Raw genomic sequence first — 7,632 nt, forward strand, 5'->3', positions numbered from 1 at the left:
AGGAGGAGGAGGAGCAGGAGGAGGAGGAGGAGGAGGAGGAAGAGGGGTGACATGGAAGTCATTGCTCTAGCTAGTCAAGGAACTTACTTCCCACGCTTGAATTTTGTCTAAATAGCACCAGCCCCTTAACATCTAAAAAGTGGCTGGTCAATCTGTATTGATTGACTCTGAGTTAGAAACCATCAGTAGAGATATTTTTAAATTATATTCTTTAAATCCAGATACCATTCTCCACCCATTTTAGTTTTTCTTTTTTCCACTTATCATTGATTTCCATGGTTTCTTAGATGAAAGCAGTTTCACCTACCTATGCTTAAGGAGGATTCTGATTGGTTCTGCTTGGCATCACATGGAAATCTCTGATCCAATCACTGAAAGGCCACCCTAGATAGGTGGAGGCATGGAGAAGCCTATCTCTCCCCCCAATTCACAAAGAATGAGGCAATTGTTTCCAAAGAAAATATGTGCACACAACAAGCATAGGCCCTGATGGGTGGATGAGCAACAGCAAGATATATATATGCTGTACTCCTAGATCCGATTATTACATTCCATGCTAAACAAAAAGTTTAAATTTCCAAAACCCCCCACCCCTTGCCTCTTTAAAGCATTTTGGTGCATTTGGATAATGGCCTAGTTGAGTGGTGGGATCTGAAAGCAAATGGAACTTAAATCTGTTAGATGTTTCTTCAAGGCAGTCTGATGATAGGGTGTATTTGTGATGCTGAGGACAGTGCGTGAAGAAGTGAGAAGCTACTAGAAAACTGTGGTAGAATAGGGGCTGTGGTAAAGGTAGAAAACTCAAGGGTCAAGGACAACACCCTTCTGGAAGAGCATCAGAGAAGCAAGGAAGGAAGGAAGGAGGGAGGGAGGGAGAGAGAGGAGGAAGGAGGGAGGGAGAGAGGGAAGGAGGGAGGGAGGAAGCGAGAGAAAGGAAAGAAAGAAAGGAAGGAAGAAAGAAAGAAAGAAGGAAAGAAGAGCAGGGAAGAAGGGAAGAAATTGAGAAAGGAAGTAGTCTGCAAGAGACAATGAGATTCCATAATAGACAGAAGGATTACTTTATCCCAGGAAAAATAAGAGGCTGGTTAGGAGTGGCACTGTGGTTCAAGTGGTAGAGAACTAGTCTTGAGCTGACAAGCTCAAGGACAAAGCCCAGGCTGGAGTTTGAGCCCCACAATCAACAAAAAAAAAAGAAAAGAAAAGAAAAATAAGAGTTTGGATGATATTGTCCAAAAACAAAAGAACACGTTACCTGACATATAACTGTAACCTCTCTGTACATTAATTTTATGATAACACTTTAAAAAAAGAGAAAAAAATAAATAAGAGGTTAAACATTAAAACTAAGGTAGAGGTTAATGGATTCCTAACAGTATTTCTCAACACCTTTGGTCAACAAAACAGATGCCGGGACCTGAAGTCAGCAGTTTCTATCTAAACACAAACCAGGGTGACATGACGGGCTCCAGGCAGGTAAAAACCCTGCTTTTCCCAGAGTTCTGGTGTCTAATAGAAATACTGCTCAGACTAGGGAGGATCCACAAGAATAACAATACCGTTAGCTGAGAAAAGTACAGGAACTCCATGACAAAGTGGCCAGGGACAACAGGGCTATCCAGAAGACCCTGAGCCCATGTTCAGGTTTTAGTCTTAACAGCCAAGATAATTGAGTGAGAGAGGGCAGTAAGATCAAGGTTTGACTTCCAAATTTGTCCAATTTTCTCCTTCTAGATAGGTTCTAGAATCATGGAATCACCAACTAGATGGAAAATGAAAGTCTTTGCATTCAAGAGGTCAGTTCTAGAGCCAACTCTGGGTAGTTCTGTTGACCTTGTTCAAGCTGCTTAATGTCTTTGAGCATTGCTTTCATCATTAATAAGGACAAATAAGGATAAAGTCTCTGCTTAACCTCTCTGGGTTTCTGCGGTAAGCTAGGTAAAAGGACCCACTACATAATCTAGGGCCCAGTGCAAAATGAAAATATGAGACCCTTTGTAAAAAAAATAAAAATTATATATATATAGTAGCAGCGATTAAAGCAAGATGTGGGTATACTGAGGACAGAGCCCTGGAATGACTGCTCAGGCCTCATGTCTACAAAGACAGCCCTGCCAGGTGGGCTAGAGTACATCAGTGTGTTTTATCAAAAACAGATTTTTAGGGATTTCTTTTTTACCTTTCTTTACCTTTCCTTTCCTCTTTTCTTTCTTCTTTCCTGTTTTCCTTCCTTAATTTTCCTCTCCCCCATCTCTCCTCTCTCTCCCCTCTCTCTCTGCTTCTACCAAGGTTGAACTCAGAGTTTCAAACTCTTACTTGGCTTTCTTGCTCATAGTTGGTACTCTATCACTTGATCTGTGCTTTTAGTCATCCATTTTAGTGAGTACTTAGAGATAGAGTCTCATAGTCTTTTCTCATTATCCTCCAGGTCACAGCCTCCTGAGTAGTTGAGACACCAGGTATGAGCCACCAGTTTTTTCCCCCATTTTTTGGAAGCCAAAATTCCAAACTAAAGGTACTGTCCAGGTCAATTCCAGTGAGGGCCAGGAGGGAAGAATCTATTCCAGCCTTTCCTCTTGGTAGTACATGGCCCCCTCTTTCCATACCACTTCTTCTCTGTCATGTCTGTGTCCAAATGTCCCCTTCTTACAAGAATTCTAGTCATATTGGATCAGGGCCCACCCTAATGCCTTAATTTTACCTCTGTAAAGACCCTATCTCCAATAAAGGGCACATTCTGAAGTAGGGCATTGGGACTTCAACATATGGGGGCGGGGGAAGTTAAGGCCCCGCCCCCTGTGAATTTTGGAGGTATGTCAGATGTTATGTCTCATGGGAATGCGGGGAATGTCACTATGACAGTGGTGATAGAACACAATTTCTGCTGCTCGATCTTACAGTGCTCGTGACTTGTTCTATAAGCCCATTCTCTGGGTTCTGAAAGCACTTTAGTGTGCACTCAGTGTTGCTTTGGCTGAAGGAAACCAAGATATGGCCTTGTGGCTTGCAGGCAAGCACTCTGACTGATAACTCAAATATTACATCAGAATTGGAAAGGACATTGCACAAAACCTGCACTTTTGTGCCTTCCCAGATTTTCTTGGCTCCATCTGTCTGCTGTGCCCTGGCTGCTTGCTCAATAGGGAACCATGGCTTCCCACTGGCATCTCATCTCTGCTACCATCTGTAGATGCAGGCTCTACCATGCTCAGATCAGCTGTTCATGTGCCCACCCCCCAAAAAAGACACAATTCAGGACCCAGGCCCTACCTCAGGGGCACTAGCCCTTCCCCACCTTCAGGCTCAAGAGAACACCTTCCTCGCTCTTACTAGGCACAGAAGATGACTGACCTACTACTGCTTAAATCCCAGCTGACAAACCTGCATCAAGGAGTAGCTGGCTGTCTCAAGGACCAGTGGGTGTCAGAAGATGGAACCAGCAGACAACTTCCTGTGTCTTCCTCTCTTGTGACTGATGTTTTCATTGGTGGGCCCTCCCCATAGCCCACTCAGAGAGTCTGGCATGGCTGGCAACAGGCAGGTTTATGAATCAACCTGGCCAGCTTGGCAAGCATTACACTGCATTTGTTCCAGCTCCTGCTTCTCTGGAATGGAGCCTTACACCTCTGAAGCTTGCCTTTGGCTCTGCTTTCCATGGATACCTGGCAAATTTCCAGAGACATTAGCCCCTTCTGGTCCCCAAAGGATAAGAGCCTTTAAGAAAGACTTTGGTTTGGAATATGGGGAGGGGGGGAAGGAGGAAACTATTTATTATATGGTTCTCAACTTACCTGGGCACAAACACAGAAATTGGTACAGAGCCAGGGATTATGAACAATGAGGCTGGGCATATAATGAAAATATCTGTTATGTCAAAGCTCTCAAGCAACTAAGGCAACCATCTAAGATGACTGAGGGCAGGAGGCAGAAAACAAAAAGGCTTTCATCTGAACAAGTGGATAAAGGCAGATGAGGAAACTGACACAGAACCCATGTGTACTTAAAGGGTATGGCATATTTCCCCATAGTAACAGACTTGTGGAAGCCGGATGAAAATCATTTTTAATACTACACATAGTTTCCTATCCCAGAGAGGTTTTCTCTCTCTATAAAACCAGTTCAGGTCACAATACTCCACCGGAGAAAATTAGAAATACAACTTTCCATCTACCATGGGTTATGGTTGCTCCAATGGTGACAAATGGTTTGCTATACAGAGCCATCTAAATATATTTATAATTTCTTATAGATTCTCTTTTAAAATACGGTTCAAGTTGACCTTGAATTTTTTTTAAATCCAGGTACCAGTAGCTCAAGTCTGTAATCCTAGCTACTCAGGAGGCTGAGATCTGAGGACTATGGTTTGGGGCCAGCCAGGTAGGAAAGTCCTTGAGACTCTTATCTCCAATTAGCCACCAAAAAGCTGGAAGTGGAGCTGTAGCTCAAGTGATAGAGTGCCAGCCTTGAGCAAAAACCGTTAGGGACAGTGCCTAGGACCTGAATTCAAGCCCCAAGACTGGCAAAGTGGGGGGAGGAGGGAGGGAGAGAGGAGAGGGAGGAAGGAGGAAAATAAATTTAAAAAGAAAAATGTGTTTGACAACTGAGGACAATAACAGATTTGAGAAGGAAGAACTGTTCTGCCATTGCCTAGCCTTACAACCTTGAGGAAATAAATGACTAGGCCTCTTGGAACTCCACTTTTATCTTGGTATATAGTGGCAATTGGAATACTCCATCTCTCTGAATTATTATAAAAATTAAGTGAGTTAGCATGTGAGAAATGCCTAGCATATAATTAGTACTTCTTAAGTGATAGTTATTATTCCCATTATTAATGACTACAAATTGTTATTTCTCAACACAGAGGCATGATTGTACATAAGCCCTACTTCTGAAAAGGACCAGTGTCACAGTATTTAGATGCTCATAACACTATCCTGCCTCTCTTATCCTCACATCTCTCAAACAGAAGACATGTTTCTAAAATGGTTTGCTCTTTTCTTTCCTCCCCCCCCCTCTCTCTATCAGTCGTGGGGCTTGAACTCTGGGCCTGGGTGCTGTCCCTCAGCTCTTCAGCTCAAGGTTAGTATTCTACCACTTGAGCCACAGAACCACTTCTGGCTTTTTCTGTTTATGTGGTGCTGAGGAATCAAGCCCAGGGCCTCATGCATGCAAGGCAAGCGCTCTACCACTGAGCCACCTTCCCAGCCCATCTTTTTCTTTCTCTTTCTTTTTCTCTCTCTTTCTTGTATCCTCTAAAAGATATATTCTTATTTTCTTTAGGTAGTTGTACAAAGGAGCTGTCATTTAGCAGAACAGTTTATGAATAGAGTGCCTCAATGTCACCTTCTTCCTTTGTTTTTTGTCCTTCCTTTCTTTCCTTCTTCATTCCTTCCTGTCTTCTTTGTGTATCTCTTTCTTTCCTTCCCTCCCTGTCTCTCTTTCCTTCCCTCCTCCTTTCTTCCTTCCTCTTTCTTCTTTCTTTCCTTCCTTATTTTCTTTCCTCTCTTCCTATCTTTCCTTCTTTCATGTTTTATTTTCTGTTTCTCTGCCTCTTTCTTTCCCTCCCTCTATGTCTCTCTCTTTCTTCCATCTCCTCCCCTTTCTTTCTTGCCCTCTTTCTCTTTATTTCCTTCTTACTTTTTCTTTCTTGCTTGCTTGTTCTCTTGCTTAGGATCTGGTGCTTGGTAGGCTGATGTTATACCACTGGGCCATACCTCCAGTGGAGGCAATTTCCTTTAAGGAAAATTCTTCATAAAGGGCCTTTATCCTCTGCAACAGAGAGTTGGGCTCCAGTCTTCATAGAAATCATCTGGTCTAGTTGTGGAAATGGGAGGGAAGGGATGGTAGGGGGAAAACAATGCTTGATAAGAAATGTACTCATTACTTTGCTCATGTGATTGTAACCCCTCTGTACAGTATTTTCACAATAAAAAAACTTAATTGAAAAAAGAAAAGGAAACAGAAAAAAGATGTGTCAGCACTCAAAACAGAGAAGAAAGATGAATCTTTAAAAAAAAAAGAACAAAAAGGGGGTAACAATGCTCGACAAGAAATGTACTCATTACTTTACTCATGTAACTTTAACACCTCTGTACAGCATCTTTACAATAAAATAAAATTAAAAAAAAGAAATCATCTGGTCTATGCATGTGGGTCTTAAGCAGTTCTTAGTCTCCAAAGCTCTAATTCAGGGACCAGGGAGCAGAGAATTACTATTTTACCCACAGCTACACAGATACATACAAATAGACACAGCTCATGATTCTGAAACAAAAGATATTTGGATCACACTTCTAGAATTATACTCGTCAGGTCTCAGGCACTTCCAACTCCTTGGTGAGAATATATAAACAATCAGAGATCGTTGAAAACACCTTTATTTTCATTTCCCTCAGACTGCAGCCACATTTGATTAGCCAGGGCCCATACAGGCCTGCATGTTAGCACAAGTGCTGCAGCTGAGGCTTAGAGTATGAATACACAGACAGCTTCAAATACAGCAGAGCTTCCCACACAGGACTACATGTTACAAATACCAGGTAGCTTTTGGCCTACTGTCTCCCCGATCCATACCCAAATCCAGTTAGAATATGAGCAAAAATCAAAAAGGACATTTTACTTAGAAGGCTATATTGGTGAAAAGATGCTCAACCCCACTAGCCATGGAGGGAAGAAAACTAAACCACAGCCAAGTTTCACAAACCAGCTAGCAAAATAGCTTACCTTGAATGTAGCATTAGCAAACCTTGGCAAGAATGTGGGAATAAATGAGTGTCTCATACATTGCTTGTTGGAATATATAATAGTATAACTACTCTGCAAAAAACTGGAAATTTCTTTGAAAACTAGACTGACAAGTAGTGTATCTAATTCGTCAATGAAAATTTTGTTCTGGCATAAAGTGTGAAAACATTACATGCATGTTCATGGCAACTTCATGTGTAGTACTGCAAACTGTAATACACCTATCTATACCAGAAATAAAAAGGGATGAAGTACGGATACAGAAAGCAATGTAGATGGATCTCAAGTGCATTCTGCTGATGAAAAAAAATAGGCAATCTCCAAAGGGCACAGGCTGTATTTACATAACACTCTTGAAATGATAAGTGGGAAGGAAAGCAGTTAAGTAAGCACTGATGTCAGGGGTTGGAGATGGTTGAGAGGAGGGGTGTGGTGACACTATGAAGCAGTATCTTTGTAAAAATGGGGTAGCTCTGTACCACATGTAATCAAATGGCAGAGAACTCTACACACGCATTGTATCAATGTCAGCTTCCTAGGGAAAACAGTGGCCTCCTCTGAATCTATAATTATAATTATTATTTTTTAAAAAAAGATCCTGATGTTCTGGAAACTCCCAGACTAATGAAATTTTCTGAGCCCAGGTATAAGAGCATCATCAAGCTCCCAAATGATGACTAAGTGGCCAAGGCTGAGATCTACCATCACAAAGCATTCAGAGCTTTGTTGCCATTGGTACAGCACAGCAGGCTGAGTGCCAACATTTGTTGCATAGTGATGAGGCTTTTTTTCAAGCCTTGAATCTGGGCCAGATGATGATATTTCCCAAGAACCCAAGAACCATTCAATCAGTGAGACAGCAAAGGTCCTGGCACAAAAGTGGGTGGG

This window comes from Dipodomys ordii, unplaced genomic scaffold, assembly GCF_000151885.1.
Source record: "Dipodomys ordii isolate 6190 unplaced genomic scaffold, Dord_2.0 Scaffold25, whole genome shotgun sequence".
Taxonomy (NCBI): Eukaryota; Metazoa; Chordata; class Mammalia; order Rodentia; family Heteromyidae; genus Dipodomys; species Dipodomys ordii.